Genomic DNA, 24,073 nt, shown 5'->3' with positions numbered 1-24,073 from the left:
CCTGGGACCTCAACCAAGGGCACCAACACATCCTAAGACCTTATTCAAACTTGTTCCAATCATCAAAACACCTCAAACAACATCAAATCTATCAAATCACATCGAATTCAAGCCTAAGTTCCTAAAACCTACCAAAATACGCTTTTGATCAAAAACCCAACCAAACCACGTCCGAATGACCTGAAATTTTGCACAGACGTCCCAAATGACATAAAGAAACTACAACAACTCTCAGAATTCCATTCCGACCCTCGCATCAAAATCTCACCTACCAACCAGAAATCGCCAAAATATCCACTTCGCCAATTCAAGCCTAATTCTACTCCGGGCCTCCAAAACCAATTCCGATCATGATCGCCAATTTAAGTCTCCGCATTCTAATCTTGTATCTGCATAACCAATATGATCTGCACCACCTATAAATGCATAACAATTACACTGAGATAGAATATTTCAGGACCAAGGAGTTCATCATCCTCTTTTAGAGGTCGGAACGGATCCTTATTCACTTCAAGTGATCGAACACCCGTTGATGTACTTAATGGGTGCGCTTTGTCCACGAAAAAGAATTTAAAGACCCTTTCTGTATAGGCAAATTGATGGATAAAGATCTCGTCTGCTAAATATTCAATTTGCAGACCAAAGACAAATTCTTATTTTTTCAAGATCTTTCATATCAAATTCTTTCTTAAGATATTCAATTGCCTTTTTGGAGCTCTTCTGGAGTTCCAACAAGATTTATGTCACCAACATAAACAACAAGTGTAACAAATTCTGATGACATTTTCTTTATAAAAATATATGGACAAATAACATAATTTATGTAACTTTCTTTCAGCAAATATTCACTGAGGCGATTATATCACATGCGCCCGAATTGATTTAAAACGTACAAAGATCTTTATAATTTGATCGAGTACATTTATCAAGACTTTGAATTATATGCTTCAAGTAATTTAAATCCTTCAGGGATCTTCATATAGATTTAATCAAATGAGTCATTAGTTTATGACTTGCATTTAAATGGCATGATATCATGTGTCTAGACGACTGGACTACAGGTCTGATCCTCACAATCTTTTACAATATTGTGCACTATATTGTATCAAATATATCATCGATGATCATTTTGTATCGGTTCCTAAGCGACATAACTTGTTGAGATCTCATCACTTTCTTTATTTTCAGGTACCTGAACTTCTTCTGGAGTTTCATGAAATATTATGTCGTCGGCTCTTCTAGAGCTCATTTCCTCCTTATTATGATCATTTTGGTCATTTGCTCCTATCATTTTTCAAGTATTGTTACCTTTGGAACCGATCGATTTACTACGCTTCATGCGTGTAGTAAACTTATCCTCAGGGACTTTGATTTCAACAGGAGCATTTGCAGCTGAAATATGATATTTAATTTTGGATCAGCAAATGCTTCTGGCACTTGACTTGAACTATCTTCCAAGTGAGGATCATATTAATGATAATTCGATTCATATAACATATTTTTCAGCTGTTTATTCCATCACCCTAATGTTAGAAAAACTAACATATATCCCAAATCTTCTTTGGGAAATCTATCTTTGTGCTTTGTGGTAGAGAAATTAATCATATATCACACATCAAAAGTTATTAGATAGTAAAAATATTTGGTTTCTAATCCTAAACCAATTATGAGGGGAGGACTTATCATATATTGTTGGTCTGATGCATACAAGTGCTGCTGTATGCAATTTGGAAAATCTTAGGCCAACACATGAAGCTTTGTTCTCATAAGCAATAGTTTAGCCATTAATAGGAGGTATTCAATACTAAACCAGCATTATCAAGATGAATTGTCTTGATTTCATAATCTGAAAATCATTCTCTTATTTGAGAAAAGCAATTTCAAATGCCAAACTGCAGGTTGGCAATAATCACACATGTAACCATCTCATATATGCATCTATAAGTGGTTTACACGATAGGTGAATGGACCCATATTCACCTTTTATATATTTCAGAATTCAGGGGTCTTAGTCCCAACTTTAGCTGGTATAATCAATTTATTGTTCTCAATTTATTATGAGAACAAGCAACATAAGAGAATTCTTGAAGAATCTTCTAGTTCTTCAATATATGCTTATCTGAATTCTTAAACACCTCATTCAACAATGGCAAATAAAAACTTCAAGTTTATCATGGCATGTGCTATCTCTTAGTAAACTTCTGGTTTACTATGGCATAAACTTTTGCATTAGTAAAGTTCTGGTATACCGGGACTGCTTTTGCATTAGTAAACTTCTGATTTACTGTGATACATGATATAATATAAATTGAAGAATAAGGCGGGTAACTTCTCACATACATATTATTTTACCCCCTATGATTGTGGAAACATGAAGATTTTTAATCTTCCAGTCAATTCTAGTCTCAATATGATAGTCATTTGTATTAGTAAACTTCAGGTTTAATACAACATACGTTTTGACCATAATCATATAATATGAATGACATATTTGTATATAAGCTCTTCGAAAGCCTTCATTTATTATCCACAATCTAATATTTATCGGACACTACTGGTGTCATGTTTCTTGTGATGACCCGACCCGTCGTCTCATGAGAACCGCTCCGTTTCCCCTATTTCCTGCTTCGTTATGCTTCATTATCAGTGTCTTGTGTGAACGAGTTGAATTGGGTTGATTTTTGGAAGGAAATGAGACACTTAGTCTCTTTAAGGAAGGCTTGTTTTGGAAAAGTCAACCGGATGTTGACTTAAGAGTTAGAGGGCTCGAATGTGGATTCCGACGATTCGGTTAGCTTCGGGGGATGATTTGTGACTTAGGAGTATGATCGGAAGTGATTTTGGAGGTCCGGTCTAGAATTAGGCTTGAATTGGCGAAGTTAGTATTTTGGCGAATTCCGGTTGATAGGTGAGATTTTGATCCGAGGGTCGGAATGGAATTCCGAGAGTTGTTGTAGCTTTGTTAGGTGATTTGGGATGTGTGTGCAAAATTTCAGGTTATTGGGAGGTGATTTGGTTGGGTTTTTGATCAAATGCGTGTTTCGGAAGTTTTAGAAGAACTTAGGCTTGAATCCAATGTAAGTTTGGTGTTTTGATGATAGTTTTGGTGTTTTGAGAGTGCAACTAAGTATGAATGATCATATGTGACGTGTTAGTATATTCGTATGCGGTCCCGAGGAGCTCGGGTGAGTTTCGAATAGGTTTGGGCTGCGTTGTGCTCGTTTTTCTTATGCTTCGACGTCGTTTCTTCAAGCATAAATGATATCATATTGAACAAATGAGCTCCAATTATTGTTTTGAATGAAGCCTTAGATCCGTATCGTAATTACGGACCCGTAGCAAAAAGAATCGTCGAATTTGGACATCGTATGAGAATTTTATGGCCATTTTACCAAGGTTGCCCAAATTTTCAGGTTAATGACGAAATTGCCCCTGACGGCGTATTAAAAACCTACACTATTTGCAAATCTTAAAACCTACATATCTCCTTCATTATAAGGTCAAATTGAGTGATTCAAAAGCCTAAATTTATTAGAATTTCACAAGGAATCCATTGGGAGCAATAAAACACGTGGTTAGTATACCAATAATGAGCAGGTCGAGTTTTCTTCCAATTTTTGAACGGGAAGAAGCTTCTGAGGCGATTTTTAAGAGAGTAAATCAGTGGGTATCACAGAGGTAAGTGATTTGATTATTAAAACTCATTTATGGGTGATTATCGACCATAATCCCAGCCTTTAATTCATGAAAAACAGTAGAAAAATAGGATTTTGGGGCCTGAGATTATGAGACCTTTAGGGGTCGATTTGAGGGGTCAAACGGACTCAGATTTTTGTGTTCTTTATGTGTACGGAATCGGGAGAAGATGAAGAACACTTTTCTGTAAAAAATTCTGAGTTTTGAGAAGTGGGCCCGGGGCTCGGGTTTTGTCAAATTCGGGATTATTGATGTTTTTCGATTATTTTCGATTGGGTATTGATCCTATAGCATAATGTGACGTACTCGTTGTGGTTTTGGTTAGATTCGACGCGCGAGGAGGTCGATTTGAGAGGCAAGGGCATAGCGAGCTAGGATTTTCGCCAGCTTGAGTTTAGTAATAGATGTAAATGCTGTGTTCAGGGTTTGATACCCCGAATTTGCACATCGTAGTGCTATGTGAGGTGACTTGCACGCCGGATAACGGGCGTGGGGTAGAGAACCATCGGGGATTGTGACTTGGTCCGTCCCGCTTAATAAAATTACTACCTAATTGATTGAAGCTTAGTTGATATCCTTATAAAAATGGATTAATTGTCATAATTTGGCCTCGTGCCAACTGATTGAATCCTTCAGAGATTGCACTTACTGGTTTCTTACCATTTTTACATATAATTGAACTCAGTCCTAGTATTTGATACTGTTTTGCAAACTCAGCCACGTATTCCCAAACATGGAACTTAAATAAAATTTATTATGAAGTTTGAGCTGAATATTTATATATAATTGTGCCCGAGGGGCTTACATGATTCTGGACTGAGTATGGGATCGGGCTGCGCGCCGCAGCAGTATTATATTGATATTGATATGAGGCTTAGGGCCTAATGGATGCCACGAGATGTCTTGATATTGCGCTTGGGCCGTAAGGGGCCCATCCCGGAGTCAGCACACCCCCAGTGAGCGCCGTCGACGATAAATAAATGGAGCGGGCTGCACGCCGCAACGGGTACTAGAGAGTACCGTACTATTTGTTGCATTTCTTAATTGAGTGTCATTCATTTACTTATCTGTTGCAGCATCATTGTTTTCATTGGTTTATTGAGTTGATATTATCTGGATTAAACTGCTGTAATTATAGCTTACATTGTGCCTATCCTGGATTTCTTACTCTCAACCCTTATTTATGTTTATTACTCTCTGGGTTAGAAGTACTCACATTACTCCATGCACCTTGTGTGCAGATCTAGGTGCAACCACTGAGGCTGAGTGAGGATTTCTCTGCCGAGCATCATATCTCGGAACATCAAGGTAGCAGCATGACGTCCGCAGTCCTGATCTTCCCATCTAACCTATTTGCTTTATTTCCGCATTCTTTAGAGCAATATGTAGTAGGTTGACACCCGTGTAGAGGCTCAGACTTGTGACAACGAATTCTTCGGGCTGTGTAGTAGTATTTCTACTTGGGTTTTCCGCATGTTTTAATTATATTTCAGAGTTTCAGTATTATGACTTAGTAATTATTTGTGTTAATTGAATCATGACTGTATAAAAAAGGTTAAGGTTGTTGAATTGGTCGGGCTTGCCTAGCAGTGTGTTGGGCGCCATCACGATCGGGGTTGGGGTCGTGACAAGTTGGTATCAGAGCCTAGGTTACTCGGTCTCGCGAGTCATGAGCCGGTTTAGTAGAGTCTCATGGATCGGTACGGAGACGTCTGTTCTTATCCTCGAGAGGCTGCAGAACCTTTAGGAAAACTTCACATTCTTGAATTCTTATCGTGTGTCCTTGATTCAGCTTGAACAAAAACTCTTGAAATTCCTTCCACGTGTTCATACACGCGCGTGAGCTCTCAGTATCAGATGTGCCTTGATGGCTTATGATTCCCCGATCGAGAGGCGAGATGTAATCTCCGTGAGTTTATGTTGGGCCAGTCTGGAGGACTTGAGGCCGGATCTTTTCCTATGGCTTGAGCACTGAGGTGTTGATTGTGTGAGCAAGTGTTTTGAACTTATATGTTCGGCATTGCCCCTATTAGTGGGAGTGACGGCTGGTTAGCTACGTGGTGAGTATGTTAGTGCTGCAAGGTGCATCTATGTGACTTGGAGGTGATGAGGATGGCCTACTGGATGATAGAAGAACTATTAGGTGTTTGAATTCCATTGCGATTCGAGGTATAGCCTGAGTTATGGGTGCTTGAAGAATCTTTTCATGTTTCCAGTTGAGAGTGAAGTAAAAATTTTATATTACGGTATGAGTCCAGACTCAGGAAGACTAAGCGACTGCGTACAGTTTAGGACGGTGGAAGGTATACAGAAATGGTAGTTGGAGGCAAAGCAGGTGGGTCATCTCCTGCGGAGTGTTCTAAAGTTGTGTGATCCTTATGTTATCTATTAGAAGATCTCATTTACAAGTGAAGAAAATGTGTTGACATCTAAATTGGATCGCCTAGAGAGTGGGCTCAACTGTTGTGTGAGTGAATGCGAGATTTGCAGAAGAGTTAAAAAAAAATTCTAGATGATTTGTATTTCCACAAGCTTATGAAGGATTGAGTTTAATCTCACTATGGTATTAAGGCAGCAATGGAGTATGTGCGTTATGAGTTGTTGGGAGTGTTTTGATCTGTGGCTTCGAGGCAAGTTGGGGAGTTTGCTATTGATTAGCTAATTGTATGGTTATGTGCTATGTTGGTTCCGGTTTGAGGCATGCTGGCGAATCAGTTCTGGTTGCGGAAATTGAGCCGAGGATGGCACGAGTGAAGCAAAATTTTGACAAAGGTTATATGGTGCTTTGTAGATGTGTGAGATCACATGATGTCTTAAGCTGTTGTTGGTAAAGAATGCTCGGTGCATAGAGCAGGAAGATGTTTCTTTGTATTGGGATGAGGTCATATCCTGCGGTGTCAGAGTGCTAATGAGGCACGGGTGGTTATGTTCGTTTGATAAGGTGAATTGCAGTTTGAATAAGAAGTAAATGACTCTCGAGAATGATTTTAATGTGTTCAAGATTCTACATGTAAAAATTAGGTGTCTTAAGGTTGTGTAAGTGGTTAGAGACTGTGTTTTCATTGGAAAAGGTCAAGACTTGTGGTATTTTATGTTAATTATGGGATTCTATGTATCGGTATCTGGAAAGTAAAGGTAACGGATTTAGATTCGCAGGAAGTTCTTCAGAGTAAAGTATTTTGGAATGTGGTGTTTCTGGGAATATTTGAGAGAGGATTCAGTGGCTTATGGGTCTTAGACAGTGTGGTCTTGTGCTTGGGTCTCGTGTAGTGAGCCTGGGTTGAGGAACTGTGGTGCTACAGCAAGGGGGAATATCAAGTTGATGATGAATCAGAAGGGAAATTAGATAGATGGAATAGCTTGATAGTAGACCGAATCGGTATGGTAAGGATATGATTAATTCTTCGTATGTGTTCGAGGTAATGAGCCCTTACAAGTATTTTGCAGCAATGCTCTTGGGTTTTGATGGCTTTCTTAGCTTGGTCGAGTTAGAAGGATTCCGTCCTGGCAGTTTAATTTATGCAAACGGAATTGATAGAGTTCTTGTTGATTTCTACCATGGTTGAAGAGGTGCATTTTCTACGAATATGAGAGACATGGAATGTGTAATGATTTTTCTTCTAGATGGGATCAATAGAAGTTCTTGACTAGTTGAGTGCGTAGATGTCTGTGGCTCGGAAGGGAGATAAAAGTTTTCCTGCTATCCTTGGATGGTATGGTATATGCGGTATGTTGTGGAGGATCGAGATTTGCGTGTACGAGGTTTCAGTTCAGTTCTGAAAAGAAGTTCATAAAACTCTTAGGCAACGGGTAGCCTCAGATAATCAAGGAAATGGTGCTGCTAATTGGAAGCGATTTGACGAGAGTATATGTCTCAGAAAAAGGGTAATGTGATTAAACTGATGATACTTCGGTAGTATTGCGGCATTTTCTTGTTGGATCAACTGGTGGTATTCGGGTTTGCTTGGTGGCACAGGAAATTTTAAAGTATTTATCGTGGAGTGATGGGGTATTTAAGGTGTGGTATGCATTCGGACGACAAAAATTGGGATCAGGTATGATGATTCGTGTGCTATATGGAGTTGGAGACTGGGAGTTCTCATGTACAGGCTATGTCGTGGTTGTGGATCGTGTGTATTCGGCACCGTTTAGCGTCAATCGGGATTTGGAGGCTCGAGTGGATCTTTATTTGCTGGTATGTTAGATTTTTGATGTGATGTTGAAATTCAGACTGGTTGTCTTAGTGTTAGGTGATGCTGAACTATTGCGCTTCGGGCTATGCCGGAAATGCCACGGGTTGAGTGGCAAGGTGCATTGGATTATGTTCTTGCAGAGTGGTTTATATTTCAAAGACCCAGTGGGCGGTTGGGAAGGATTGCTTTTCTTAATTGGGCCTTCGTGATGGATGTCAGTGCAGAGGTTCCTACCATTGGTTCCGTTCCGGTGTTAAGGGATTTTTCGGATGCGTTTCTTGTGGTCGGGCATGTCGCCGGGCAAGGTTGTGGATTTCGATATTGATTTGGTGCCGGGCACCGTATCGTACGGCTCCGGCAGGAGTTATAGTAGTGGAAGGAGCACCTTCAGGCTTTCTTGGTAATGAGTTCGTTGGTAGGCCGATGTGGATACGTGTTTAGCTTGAGTTGGCTTGGTTGGCCCCGAATTGTATTGTTGAGGGATATGTTGATTCGATCGTTATTGAGCTTGTTAGTGATCTGAGGAGAGCTATGAGTTGCTTTTCGGTGTTGTGAGACGTTATGAGTTGTTGGTTATGGGCACATGTGGTGCGGTTCTATTGGGGATTCATAGTGAGAGTCGAGCGGGAAGAGTAATTGGGTGTTGCTCAGTAAATGGAGTATTGGTTATGACCTATCTGGTTGCGTGGTGTATGTTGTTTGTTTCACCGTGGGTGTAATGAATTGCTTTGGTTCCAGACATCAAATTGTGCGTGGCTGTCGATTTTGAGCATAGTGACTTGAGGTGTTTCATGTGTAACAGTGTTTGGATAGGATCGCGCATTGTAGCGATGCTACGTGGAGATATGACCTTTCGGGGTAGATTCATGTGTTCTATTTCTGCGATGTGAGACGGGGTCTCAGCTTTGTGTTGTGATGGCACTGATGAGCTTGAGGTACAGCTCTTTCGTTTGGGGTCATTTTCATGATTTGAGTATATTCAGACCGTTTCTTATTGGTGCGCGTATTATGCAAGTTGTGGCTTAGGCCTGTATTGATGTGTCATGTCACCAGAGAGGTGTGATGGATTCGAGGTGATCGTGGGGTAATTAATGAATACGATCAAATTTGATTTCAGCTTGTTGGAAGGATAATATCGAGGTTCGGTTAAAAAATTTGCTATGGTAATTGCCAGAGGAGAAATGGCCTCATGAATGGTTGATCCGAGAAATGGTTATGGTTTATTGCGTGTTTCATTTATCGTTGGCAGTATATGAAAGTGTTGGAATGAGACTTTAGCTAATAAGAGGTTTTCTATCGGTATTTAGTTGTTGTGGGCAGCTGCTGTGAAGGGAAGTTATCGCGGCATGTGTTTGAGTTATGTGGTATATCATACAATTGCACCTGAGGTTGCAGGCATGGGCTATTACAGCTGGTTCGGGACTATTCAGAGTGTAGGTGTGAGGTTTTGATCGTAATGATGGTTTCAGAAGTGAAAGTGTGGTTCTATGGCTTATGGACTAGGGTGGATTGTGAAATTTTAGCTATGTTGTGTTATCGGACCTATGTGAGATAGGGTGACGTGGGATCACCCCCGGGTATATGCTTGGTAAGGTCATTCAGCTATTGGTTGGCTTCTAGGACAACTCTGGGTACGCTCGAGGACGAGCGTTTGTTTAAGTTGGGGAGGATGTGACGACCCGACCCGTCGTCTCATGAGAACCGCTCTGTTTCCCCCATTTCCTGCTTCGTTATGCTTCATTATCAGTGTCTTGTGTGAACGAGTTGAATTGGGTTGATTTTTGGAAGGAAATGAGACACTTAGTCTCTTTAAGGAAGGCTTGTTTTGGAAAAGTCAACCGGATGTTGACCTATGAGTTAGAGGGCTCGGATGTGGATTCCGACGATTCGGTTAGCTTCGGGGGATGATTTGTGACTTAGGAGTGTGATCGGAAGTGATTTTGGAGGTCCGGTGTAGAATTAGGCTTGAATTGGCGAAGTTAGTATTTTGGCGAATTCCGGTTGATAGGTGAGATTTTGATCCGAGGGTCGGAATGGAATTCCGAGAGTTGCTGTAGCTTCGTTAGGTGATTTGGGATGTGTGTGCAAAATTTCAGGTTATTCGGAGGTGATTTGGTTGGGTTTTTGATCAAATGCGTGTTTCGGAAGTTTTAGAAGAACTTAGGCTTGAATCCGATGTAAATTTGGTGTTTTGATGTTAGTTTTGGTGTTTTGAGAGTGCAACTAAGTTTGAATGATCATATGTGACGTGTTAGTATGTTCGTATGCGGTCCCGAGGAGCTCGGGTGAGTTTCGGATAGGTTTGGGCTGCGTTGTGCTCGTTTTTCTTATGCTTCGACGTCGTTTCTTCAAGCATAAATGATATCATATTGAACAAATGAGCTCCGATTACTGTTTTGAATGAAGCATTAGATCCGTATCGTAATTACGGACCCGTAGCAAAAAGAATCGTCGAATTTGGACATCGTATGAGGATTTTATGGCCATTTTACCAAGGTTGCCCAGATTTTCAGGTTAATGACGAAATTGCCCCTGACGGCGTATTAAAAACCTGCACTATTTGCAAATCTTAAAACCTACATATCTCCTTCATTATAAGGTCAAATTGAGTGATTCAAAAGCCTAAATTCATTAGAATTTCACAAGGAATCCATTGGGAGCAGTAAAACGCGTGAACAGTATACCTATAATGAGCAGGTCGAGTTTTCTTCCAATTTTTGAACGGGAAGAAGCTTCTGAGGCGATTTTTAAGAGAGAAAATCAGTGGGTATCACAGAGGTAAGTGATTTGATTATTAAAACTCGTTTATGGGTGATTATAGACCATAATCCCAGCCTTTAATTCATGAAAAACAGTAGAAAAATAGGATTTTGGGGCCTGAGATTATGAGACCTTTAGGGGTCGATTTGAGGGGTCAAACGGACTCCGATTTTGGTGTTCTTTATATGTACGGAATCGGGAGAAGATGAAGAACACTTTTCTGTAAAAATTTCTGAGTTTCGAGAAGTGGGCCCGGGGCTCGGGTTTTGTCAATTTCGGGATTATTGATGTTTTTCGATTATTTTCGATTGGGTATTGATCCTATAGCATAATGTGACGTATTCGTTGTGGTTTTGGTCAGATTCGACGCGCGAGGAGGTCGATTTGAGAGGCAAGGGCATAGCGAGCTAGGATTTTGGCCGGCTTGAGGTTAGTAATAGATGTAAATGCTGTGTTGAGGGTTTGAAACCCCGAATTTGCACATTGTAGTGCTATGTTGAGGTGACTTGCACGCCGGATAACGGGCGTGGGGTAGAGCACCGTCGGGGATCGTGACTTGGTCCGTCCCGCTTAATAAAATTACTACCTAATTGATTGAAGCTTAGTGAGATCCTTATAAAAATGGATTAATTGTCATAATTTGGCCTCGTGCCAACTGATTGAATCCTTCAGGGATTGTTTTTACTGGTTTCTTACCATATTTTCAGACAATTGAACTCAGTCCTAGTATTTAGTACTGTTTTGCAAACTCAGCCACTTTTTCTCAAAACTTGGAACTTAAATAATATTTCTAATGAAGTTTGGGCTGAATATTTCTATATTATTGTGCCCGAGGGGCTTATATGATTCTGGACTGAGTATGGGATCGGGCTGCGCGCCGCAGCAGTATTATATTGATATTGATATGAGGCTTAGGGCCTAATGGATGCCACGAGATGGCTTGATATTGCGCTTGGGCCGTAAGGGGCCCCTCCCGGAGTCTGCACACCCCCAGTGAGCGCCGTCGACGATAAATAAATGGAGCGGGCTGCACGCCGCAGCGGGTACTAGAGAGTACCGTACTATTTGTTGCATGTCTTAATTGATTGTCATTCATTTACTTATCTGTTGCAGCATCATTGTTTTCATTGGTTTATTGAGTTGACATTATCTGGATTAAACTGCTGTAATTATAGCTTACATTGTGCCTATCCAGGATTTCTTACTCTCAACCCTTATTTATGTTTATTACTCTCTGGGTTGGAAGTACTCACATTACTCCCTGCACCTTGTGTGCAGATCTATGTGCACCCACTGAGGCTGAGTGAGGATTTCTCTGCCGAGCATCATATCTGGGAGCATCAAGGTAGCTGCATGACGTCCGCAGTCCTGATCTTCCCATCTAACCTATTTGCTTTATTTCCGCATTTCTTTAGAGCAATATGTAGTAGGTTGACACCCGTGTATTAGAGGCTCAGACTTGTGACACCGGATTCTTCGGGCTGTGTAGTAGTATTTCTACTTGGGTTTTCCGCATGTTTTAATTATATTTCAGAGTTTCAGTATTATGACTTAGTAATTATTTGTGTTAATTGAATCATGAACTGTATAAAAAGGGTTAAGGTTGTTGAATTGGTCGGGCTTGCCTAGCAGTGTGTTGGGCGCCATCACGACCGGGGTTGGGGTCGTGACAAGTTGGTATCAGAGCCTAGGTTACTTGGTCTCGCGAGTCATGAGCCGGTTTAGTAGAGTCTCGTGGATCGGTACGGAGACGTCTGTACTTATCCTCGAGAGGCTGCAGAACCTTTAGGAAAACTTCACATTCTTGAATTCTTATCGTGCGTCCTTGATTCAGCTTGAAAAGAAACTCTTGAAATTCCTTCCACGTGTTCGTACGCGCGCATGAGCGCTCAGTATCAGATGTGCCTTGATGGCTTGTGATTCCCCGATCGAGGGGCGAGATGTAATCTCTGTGAGTTTATGTTGGGCCAGTCTGGAGGACTTGAGGCCGGATCTTTTCCTATGGCTTGAGCACCGAGGTGCTGATTGTGTGAGCAAGTGTTTCGAACTTATATGTTCGGCATTGCCCCTATTAGTGGGAGTGACGGCTGGTTAGCTACGTGGTGAGTATGTTAGTGCTGCAAGGTGCATCTATGTGACTTGGAGGTGATGAGGAAGGCCTACTGGATGATAGAAGAACTATTAGGTGTTTGAATTCCATTGCGATTCGAGGTATAGCCCGAGTTATGGGCGCGTGAAGAATCTTTTCATGTTTCCAGTTGAGAGTGAAGTAAAAATTTTATGTTGCGGTATGAGTTCAGACTCAGGAAGACTAAGCGACTGCGTACAGTTTAGGACGGTGGAAGGTATACAGAAATGGTAGTTGGAGGCAAAGCAGGTGGGTCATCTCCTGCGGAGTGTTCTAAAGTTGTGTGATCCTTATGTTATCTATTAGAAGATCTCATTTACAAGTGAAGAAAATGTGTTGACATCTAAATTGGATCGCCTAGAGAGTGGGCTTAACTGTTGTGTGAGTGAATGCGAGATTTGCAGAAGAGTTAAAAAAAAATTCTAGATGATTTGTGTTTCCACAAGCTTATGAAGGATTGAGTTTAATCTCACTATGGTATTAAGGCAGCAATGGAGTATGTGCGTTATGAGTTGTTGGGAGTGTTTTGATCTATGGCTTCGAGCCAAGTTGGGGAGTTTGCTATTGATTAGCTAATTGTACGGTTATGTGCTATGTTGGTTCCGGTTTGAGGCATGCTGGCAAAAATAGTTCTGGTTGCGGAAATTGAGCCGAGGATGGCACGAGTGAAGCAAAATTTTGACAAAGGTTATATGGTGCTTCGTAGATGTGTGAGAATCACAGGATGTCTTAAGCTGTTGTTGGTAAAGAATGCTCAGTGCATGGAGCAGGAAAATGTTTGTTTGTATTGGGATGAGGTCATATCCTGCGGTGTCAGAGTGCTAATGAGGCACGGGTGGTTATGTTCGTTTGATCAGGTGAATTGCAGTTTGAATAAGAAGTAAATGACTCTCGAGAATGATTTTAATATGTTCAAGATTCTACATGTAACAATCAGGTGTCTTAAGGTTGTGTATGTGGTTAGAGACTGTGTTTTCATTGGAAAAGGTCAAGACTTGTGGTATTTTTATGTTAATTATGGGATTCTATGTATCAGTATCTGGAAAGTAAAGGTAACGGATTTAGATTCGCAGGAAGTTCTTCAGAGTAAAGTATTTTGGAATGTTGTGTTTCTGGGAATATTTAAGAGAAGATTCAGTGGCTTATGGGTCTTAGACAGTGTGGTCTTGTGCTTGGGTCTCGTGTAGTGAGCCTGGGTTGAGGAACTGTGGTGCTACAGCAAGGGGGAATATCAAGTTGATGATGAATCATAAGGGAAATTAGATAGATGGAATAGCTTGATAGTAGACCGAATCGGTATGGTAAGGATATGATTAATTCTTTGTATGTGTTCGAGGTAATGAGCCCTTGCAAGTATTTTGCAGCAATGCTCTTGGGTTTTGATGGCTTTCTTAGCTTGGTCGAGTTAGAAGGATTCCGTCCTGGCAGTTTAATTTATGCAAACGAAATTGAGAGATTTCTTGTTGATATCTACCGTGGTTGAAGGTGCATTTTCTACGAATATGAGAGACATGGAATATGTAATGATTTTTCTTCTAGATGGGATCAATGGAAGTTCTTGACTAGTTGAGTGCGTAGATGTCTGTGGCTCGGAAGGGAGATAAAAGTTTTCCTGCTATCCTTGGATGGTATGATATATGCGGTATGTTGTGGAGGATCGAGATTTGCGTGTACGAGGTTTCAGTTCAGTTCTGAAAAGAAGTTCATAAAACTCTTAGGCAACAGGTAGCCTTAGATAATCAAGGAAATGGTGCTGCTAATTGGAAGCGATTTGACGAGAGTATGTGTCTCAGAAAAAGGGTAATGTGATTAAACTGATGATACTTTGGTAGTATTGCGGCATTTTCTTGTGGGATCAACTGGTGGTATTCGGGTTTGCTTGGTGGCACAGGAAATTTTAAAGTATCTATCATGGAGTGATGGGGTATTTAAGGTGTGGTATGCGTTCGGACGGCAAAATTGGGATCAGGTATGATGATTCGTGTGCTATATGGAGTTGGAGACTGGGAGTTCTCATGTACAGGCTATGTCGTGGTTGTGGATCGTGTGTATTCGGCACCGTTTAGCGGCAATCGGGATTTGGAGGCTCGAGTGGATCATTATTTGCTGGTATGTTAGATTTTGGATGTGATGTTGAAATTCAGACCGGTTGTCTTAGTGTTAGGTGATGCTAAACTATTGCGCTACAGGCTATGCCGGAAATGCCGCGGGTTGAGTGGCGAGGTGCATTGGATTATGTTCTTGCAGAGTGGTTTATATTTCAAAGACCCAGCGGATGGCTGGGAAGGATTGCTTTTCTTAATTGGGCCTTTGTGATGGATGTCAGTGCAGAGGTTTCTACCATTGGTTCTGTTTCGTTGTTAAGGGACTTTTCGGATGCGTTTCATGTGGCCGGGCATGTCGCTGGGCGAGGTGGTGGATTTCGATATTGATTTGGTGCCGGGAACCGTATCGTATGGCTCCGACAGGAGTTATAGTAGTGGAAGGAGCATCTTCAGGCTTTCTTGGTAATAAGTTTGTTGGTAGGCCGACGTGGATACGTGTTTAGCTTGAGTGGGCTTGGTTGGCCCCGAATTGTATTGTTGAGGGATAGGTTGATTCGATCGTTATTGAGCTTGTTAGTGATCTGAGGAGAGCTATGAGTTGCTTTTCGGTGTTGTGAGACGTTATGATTTGTTGGTTATGGGCACATGTGGTGCGGTTCTATTGGGGATTCATAGTGAAAGTCGAGCGAGAAGAGTAATTGGGTGTTGCTCGGTAAATGGAGTATTGGTTATGACCTATCAGGTTGCGTGGCGTATGTTATTTGTTTCACCGTGGGTGTAATGAATTGCTTTGGTTCCAGACATCAAATTGTGCGTGGCTGTCGATTTTGAGCATAGTGACTTGAGGTGTTTCATGTGTAACAGTGTTTGGATAGGATCGCGCATTGTAGCGAGGCCATGTGGAGATATGACCTTTCGGGGTAGATTCAGGTGTTCTATTTCTATGATGTGAGACGGGGTCTCAGCCTTGTGTTGTGATGGTATTGATGAGCTTGAGGTACAGCTCTTTCGTTTGCGTCATTTTTCATGATTTGAGTATGTTCAGACCGTTTCTTATTGGTGCGCGTATTATGCAAGTTGTGGCTTAGGCCTGTATTGAGGTGTCATATCACCAGAGTGGTGTGTTGGATTCGAGGTGATCGTTAGGGTCACTAATGAATACGAACGGATTTGATTTCAACTTGTTGGAAGGATAATATCGAGGTTCGGCTCGGAATCTGCTGTGGTATTAGTCAAAAGGGAAGTGGCTTCATGAATGGTTGATCTGAGAAATGGTTACGGTTTATTGTGTGTTTTATTTATCGTTGGCAGTATATGAAAGTGTTGGAATAAGACCTTAGTTGATAAGAGGTTTTCTACCGGTATTCGGGTGTTGTGGGCAACTGCTGTGAATAGAAGTTATCGTTTCGAGTGTTTGGGTTATGTAGTATATCATATGATTGCACCTGAGGTTGCAGGTGTGGGTTATTACAGCTGGTTCGGGCTTATTCTGAGTATAGATGTGAGGTTCTGATCTTGTGAATGATTTCGGAAAGTGCAATGTGGTTCTATGGTTTATTGATTAGATGGATTGTGAAATTTCAGCTATGTTGTGTTATCGGACCTATGCGAGATAGGGTGACGTGGGATCACCCCCGGGTATATGCTTGGTATGGTCATTCAGCTATTGGTTGGCTTCTAAGGCAACTCTGGGTACGCTCGAGGACGAGCGTTTGTTTAAGTTGGGGAGGATGTGACGATCCGACCCGTCGTCTCATGAGAACCGCTCTGTTTCCCCCATTTCCTGCTTTGTTATGCTTCATTATCAATGTCTTGTGTGAACGAGTTGAATTGGGTTGATTTTTGGAAGGAAATGAGACACTTAGTCTCTTTAAGGAAGGCTTGTTTTGGAAAAGTCAACCGGATGTTGACCTATGAGTTAGAGGTCTCGGATGTGGATTCCGACGATTCGGTTAGCTTCGTGGGATGATTTTTGACTTAGGAGTGTGATCGGAAGTGATTTTGGAGGTCCGGTGTAGAATTAGGCTTGAATTGGCGAAGTTAGTATTTTGGCGAATTCCGGTTGATAGGTGAGATTTTGATCCGAGGGTCGGAATGGAATTCCGAGAGTTGCTGTAGCTTCGTTAGGTGATTTGGGATGTGTGTGCAAAATTTCAGGTTATTCAGAGGTGATTTGGTTGGGTTTTTGATCAAATGCGTGTTTAGGAAGTTTTAGAAGAACTTAGGCTTGAATCCGATGTAAATTTTGTGTTTTGATGTTAGTTTTGGTGTTTTGAGAGTGCAACTAAGTTTGATTGATCATATGTGACGTGTTAGTATGTTCGTATGCGGTCCCGAGGAGCTCGGGGTGAGTTTCGGATAGGTTTGGGCTGCGTTGTGCTCGTTTTTCTATGCTTCGCGTCGTTTCTTCAAGCATAAATGATATCATATTGAACAAATGAGCTCCGATTACTGTTTTGAATGAAGTCATTAGATCGTATCGTAATTATGGACCCGTAGCAAAAAGGAATCGTCGAATTTGGACATGTATGAGGATTTTATGGCCATTTATCAAAGGTTGCACAGATTTTCAGGCTAATGACGAAATTGCCCCTGACGCGTATTAAAAATACCTGCACTATTTTGCAAATCTTGAAACCTACATATCTCCTTCATTATAAGGTCAAATTGAAGTGATTGAAAAGCCTAAATTCATTAGAATTTCACAAGGAATCCATTGGGGAGCAGTAAAAACAGCGTGAACAGTATACCTATAATGAGCAGGTCGAGTTTTCTTTCAATTTTTGAACGGGAAGAAGTTTCTGAGGCGATTTTTAAGAGAGAAATCAGTGGGTATCACAAAGGTAGTGATTTGATTATTAAAACTTCATTTATGGGTGATGTATAGACCATAATCCCAGCATTTAATTCATAAAAATAGTAGAAAAATAGGGATTTTGGGGCCTGAGATTAATGAACCTTTAGGGTCGATTTTTGAGGGTCAAAAGGACTCCGATTTTTGGTGTTCTTTATATGTACGGAATCGGAAGAAGATGAAGAACATTTTTCTGTAAAAATTTTTTGATATTCGAGAAGTGAGCCCGGGGCTCTGGTTTTGTCAATTTCGGGATTTTTTGATTTTTTCGATTATTTTCGATTGGGTATGATGCTATTTGCATAATGTGACGTATTCTTTTGTGGTTTTGGTCAGATTCGACGCGAGGAGGGTCTCGATTTGAGGCAATGGCAATACGAGCTAGATTTTGGCCGGCTAGGTTAGTAATAGATGTAAATGCATTGTTGAGGGTTATGAAACCCCCGAATTTGCACATTGATAGTGCTATTTTTGAGGTGACTTGCACGCCGGATAAAGGGCGTGGGGTAGAGCACACGCGGGGATCGTGACTTGGTCCGTCCCGCTTAAAAAATTACTACCTAATTGATTGAAGCTATAGTGAGATCCTTATAAAAATGGATTAATTGTCATAATTTTGGCCTCGTGCCAAACTGATTGAATCCTTCAGGGATTGTTTTTACTGGTTTCTTACCATATTTTAGAACATTGAACTCAGTCTAGTATTTAGTACTGTTTTGCAAACTCAGCCACTTTTTCTCAAAACTTGGAACTTAAATTATATTTCTAATGAAGTTTAGGGCTGAATATTTCTATATTATTGTGCCGAAGGGCTTATATGATTCTGGACTGAAGTATGGATCGGGCTGCGCGCCGCAGCAGTATTATATTGATATTGAATATGAGGCTTAGGGCCTATGGTGCACGAGATGACTTGATATTGCGCTTGGGCCGTAAGGGACCCCTCCCGGAGTCTGCACCACCCCTAGTGAGCGCCGTGCGACGATAAAATAAATGGAGCGGGCTGCACGCCGCAGCGGGTACTAGAGAGTACCGTACTATTGTTGCATGTCTTAATTGATTATCATTCATTTACTTATCTGTTGCAGCATCATTGTTTTCATTGGTTTATTGAGTTGACATTATCTGGATTAAACTGCTGTAATTATAGCTTACATTGTGCCTATCCAGGATTTCTTACTCTCAACCCTTATTTATGTTTATTACTCTCTGGGTTGGAAGTACTCACATTACTCCCTGCACCTTGTGTGCAGATCTATGTGCACCCACTGAGGTTGAGTGAGGATTTCTCTGCCGAGCATCATATCTGGGAGCATCAAGGTAGCTACATGACGTCCGCAGTCCTGATCTTCCCATCTAACCTATTTGCTTTATTTCCGTATTTCTTTAGAGCAATATGTAGTAGGTTGACACCCGTGTATTAGAGGCTCAGACTTGTGACACCGGATTCTTCGGGCTGTGTAGTAGTATTTCTACTTGGGTTTTCCGCATGTTTTAATTATATTTCAGAGTTTCAGTATTATGACTTAGTAATTATTTGTGTTAATTGAATCATGAACTGTATAAAAAGGGTTAAGGTTGTTGAATTGGTCGGGCTTGCCTAGCAGTGTGTAGGGCTCCATCACGACCGGGGTTGGGGTCGTGACACTTTTCAATTTCCAACTGAATATTTTTACATTTCAGTGGGAACTGTCACTGATAATATATCTGTGGGAAATTTCCCCAGGAAATTTGCATTTTTCTAGTAGTGTTTCCACCAAGAAAAGGATTCCTTTATTTTCTATTGTTTATACATAGCAGGGACCACAAAATTTAATTGACAAGACTTTCAACTATGGAATTACGAATTATTCCACTAAAAATTCGTAATTGCACTCCTTATTCAATTTTGAAATTCATCCATTAAATCTTATTTAACTCCCCATATTAAGATTCAGATACTAATCAATTAAATTAAATTATTGACGATTTAATTTATGATTGTTTCCTTTAGACTTTTGCTTAACTTCTTTCATGTGTCGGATACAAAATTCACCGGCCGGGTTTTGCACATGAAAACTTATAAGCTTTCACAAAGGTGTGTCATCAATCTCTAAACCGAGACATGGATTCCATCAACTAACTATTATTTCGCCAATGTACATTATTATTATCCAATTTACCAGGCATATTGACCCACGAAAGAAACTCGCATTTTAATAAATCAAAACAATAATAATAATATACACAGCTAATAATAATTATATCAAGATTAAGAGTATAAGTACACTTAATGGCTAGAGAGTTTATTCTACTTGGTCCGCTCAATACATACAAAATGTACTAGCACAAGAAGTTGGAATTAAACCATTCCCATAATTAAGATAAATTATATTTAATCTTGTACTACAATTATCCATGATGGTTTGTCCAATTCCATCATTAGATTGTGAACTCAAACTTTATACTTATAAGAACTGATGATTTAATCTTCCGTGTATAAGCTAAACTCTATACACTAAATCATCTACAATATTAGCAAATGACACAGACTAATATATGATCTATTTAAAACTGTATTAAAATAGAATAAATAATTATTGCATAATAAATACTATATCCAAACAAACACATGGTTAATAGTATTAAACATAATTTTCATTGTCCGCCCTTATTTTTCGCTTCTCCCCATGGAATGGAAAGATTTACTTAAAAAAATGTAATGTACGTATAGATTTGGAACAACGTAATACTCTAAAAGGGCTGCTCGGTGTACAAGGTATCTATACGGTCACGCAAGGAAGGGTTGTATCCCAAGGGTTATGATGCGGGCGACCTACCCTAATACAAACATTATGGGCAATTTCCACGGCTCGAACTCGTGACCTATAGGTCATACACAGACAAATTTACCATTGCTATAATACACTATCATTCAATATTCAGCTTTTGAAGTTGAAAACTCCAGTTTTAAAATGGTCTATCACTTTATATAGATTGACAAATAAATGTCTCTTTTTTCTTATTTGGTTACTTTGTGTTGTAAAGCTGTTAGAAATTGTTTATAAAGTTCATCTGCATATTTTTTGTTTTCCCACCAAGTGTTTGAAACTTTTACTAGCGGTCTAACTAGTTCGAACTCCCACTACGTAATACCCCCTAAAATAGGAAGTCATATTCAAAACTCAAACTGATACCTCTAATTAAGGGTAGAGGAATATTATTCACTCCACCATAAACTTTAGTGATACATAGATACAAATATCCGAATAACTTCTGTAGAACTAGTGAAGGCATCTAAAGGCATGAATCTTTAGATTGATAACTTCAAAAATTAATACCCAACTCTGAAGCACAAGGAAAAATACAAGATTATTTATAACCCAAGGTTTCTAGATTTGATAGCAACAATTATCTAATTCAATAATAGGAGAAAGTTCAATATATAAAAAAGAAGAAGATAAAATCACCAATATGGAAATTAGTATTCCATTTAATTACACCAATTACATAACATGCGTTTCCATTTCTTTCAAACATTTGTGATGACCCAAAAGGTCATCTTATGTTTTAGAACTCGATTCCGTGTTCCGAGGCCTTCAAAACCTTATTTTATTCCTCCTCTTTATCTACCCGCAAAATAATATATGTGTTATGGATTGCTGTGGGTTAAAGAGTTTTTCCAATTAAAGTGACAATTTTGAAATAGGATTATTTTGTTGCTCAGAGTTGCCACTTGGAATTGATTTTTGGGTGTTCCAAGTCACCTTTTATTTGAATCCCTATTCAAAGAAATATTTGACTCTTTTATTATTGGTCTGCGAAAACAAAGTCCGGGTAAGGAATTCTGTTGACAGGGGAGAAGGTGTAAGGCATTTTCCGAGTCCCATGATTTTAGCACGATCGCTTTATTGACTTAAACTTGGCTTGAATTAATTTTGGATAAACTATACTTTATTTCATTTTCATGTTTGCCTATGTCCGCTTTTATTGTTGATTATTAGAATTATTAAAAAAATGATTTGAATAAATTACGTCTTCATAACCACACTACACAAGCGAATGCGTGATCGAATAAAAAAATTAATTAACTTATCATAATTGCGCCTCGCAAGCGAATCCGAAATCATGACAATCAATTATTTGTAGTACTTTTGAGAAATTACTACATTTGCAAAAAATTAATTCTTGAAAATTATTAGTCAACTATCGCGCTACGCAAGCGAATCCGTGATTTCAGCAAATGATTAACTAAATTAAAAATTAACTAAAACTAATGGGTATGGTATAAGATTATTGAATGTTAAACATCACGCTACGCAAGCGATTACGTGTATTAAAGCGCGCCAACAAATTGCCTAGCGTTTAAATTGATTATTAAAGTGATTAGATTATTCAGTTACAAAAAAAAAAACCTAATTGTTATTGAAAATATTTGACAATAAAATTGGCCAGCACATTCTTTCATTAACTATGCCCCATTTTTCACTTCCTTAAGGTTTAAACAACCTAGTAGTCCAATATTTAAACAAGAATCACTTTTTGTCTTATCCATACTTCATTCATGACTACAACTATACTAAGTTAATAATTTTTTTTTTACCTGTGATACATTATGACATGCTTGTAACAACAAATCAATACCCACACTACCACATCTTATAGCAGTGAACATAAAATCTCAATGTATACGAACATGAACCAAGAAGCAAAAATCATTACATAAAAGTTAATCAAGAAGCTATTTATACAAGAACATAATGGCCCCTTTTTAAAACTTGACGTCAAATTGGACCCATGATAGTCAAATCTTTAAACCTTAATAATTGTGAACCGGTCAATTTGTTCTTGCATAATTCTGTTGAAACAATCAGATAGCCCCACTCATCATCTTTAACGTGATCCTTATCAAGGAGCTTAATATGAACAATGTAAGATATGTCCTCCTTTCAATGATTAAACGACAGTAAATAGAAAGCTAAACACACAACATACTGTCCAAACAGGTGCACATTATGTGACTAATATACATATGGCTTTATTCTTCCTTTCAATACTCATTTTCCCCTAAGTTAAAGGTAATGTAACACACAAACGGATGCTGTTTTACATAATCATAACTCAAACATTCGCCTTTTATTCCAGTAGTCTTAAAACATGTTTAGAACAGTCTGAGCAAAATATTTTCATGGCAGCAAAACTGAGGAACTCAAATTGCTTCACTTGCATTCTGAAATTACAACAACACTTAAAAGGAATACTTGGTAGCAGAAAGATATGTATCAGCTATGGATCAAGTAACAGAAACTAGTAGCAGCAACAACAACAACCAGCAGCTCGTAAACCAAAGAAAATGAACCAGAGATTACCAACAGAGTAATTGAAACCAGCAATGAGTCACTCTGGAAATTTTTTACCAGATCCCTCTACTTTCTTAAAGGTTTTACATTTAAGAATCGGCTCACAAAGCCCACGAGTTTCAACTTACTAAAGATGTTAACTTGATCTTTTTTTTGCGCTCTCAAGTGGTGTTCCTTTTTCAGTGAGTAAGGATGAGTATTCTCAGTCCCCAGATAGTGTAGGAAGACCTCCTCTTTAAAGGAGAGGAGAACTCTTGGGACAGATTTTATTTGGCCAAAAATCTATCCAAAATGATTGATTTTTTACCAAAAATCTGCCCAAAACTAGATTTTTGTCCAATGAACAGTTTACTTTACCAACTATGGACTGTTTTTTGGAGTATTATACTTTCCACAATGATCCGAAGAGAGGAAATTTCGACTTCAGCCGGTATTACAGCTTCCATTCCATATACCAGCAGATAAGGAGTTGCGCCAACAGATGTGCGAGCAGTCGTCCGATATCCCAAAAGAGCAAAAGGCAACTTTTCATGCCATTGTCTGGAACCTTGGATCATCTTCCTAAGAATTTTCTTGATGTTCTTGTTCGCCACTTCAACGGCTTCATTGGCTTTTGGCCGGTAAGGGGTAGAATGGCGATGCAAAATTTTAAATTGCTCGCATACCTCCTTCATCAGATGACTATTTAGATTGGCTGCATTGTCAGTGATAATGGTCTTTGGGATGCCAAAGCGACAGATGATGTTGGAGTGAACAAAGCCTACCACTGCTTTCATGGTGACTACTTTGAAAGTGACGGCCTCCACCCACTTGGTGAAGCAATCAATTGCAACCAAAATGAATCTATGCCCATTTGAAGCCTTTGGCTCGATTGGCCCAATAACGTCCATTCCCCAAGCAACGAAAGGCCAAGGAGAGGACATGAGATGCAACTCCGAAGGAGGTGAGTGAATCAGGTCACCATGAATCTGGCATTGGTGACACTTGCGAATAAAACTGAAGCAATCTCGCTCCATAGTAAGCTAATAATACCCTTCCTGGAGAATCTTCTTCGCCAA

At 39.8% G+C, this 24,073-nt stretch overlaps 1 pseudogene; it reads right to left on the bottom strand.

The window, feature by feature from the left end:
- The window catches only part of LOC109234941, a 36,430-nt pseudogene extending 12,639 nt beyond the window's left edge, over window positions 1-23,791 (bottom strand).

This window comes from Nicotiana attenuata, chromosome 11 (genome assembly GCF_001879085.1).
Source record: "Nicotiana attenuata strain UT chromosome 11, NIATTr2, whole genome shotgun sequence".
In the NCBI taxonomy this organism is placed as follows: domain Eukaryota; kingdom Viridiplantae; phylum Streptophyta; class Magnoliopsida; order Solanales; family Solanaceae; genus Nicotiana; species Nicotiana attenuata.
This window is presented reverse-complemented; position numbering and strand designations above follow the sequence as displayed.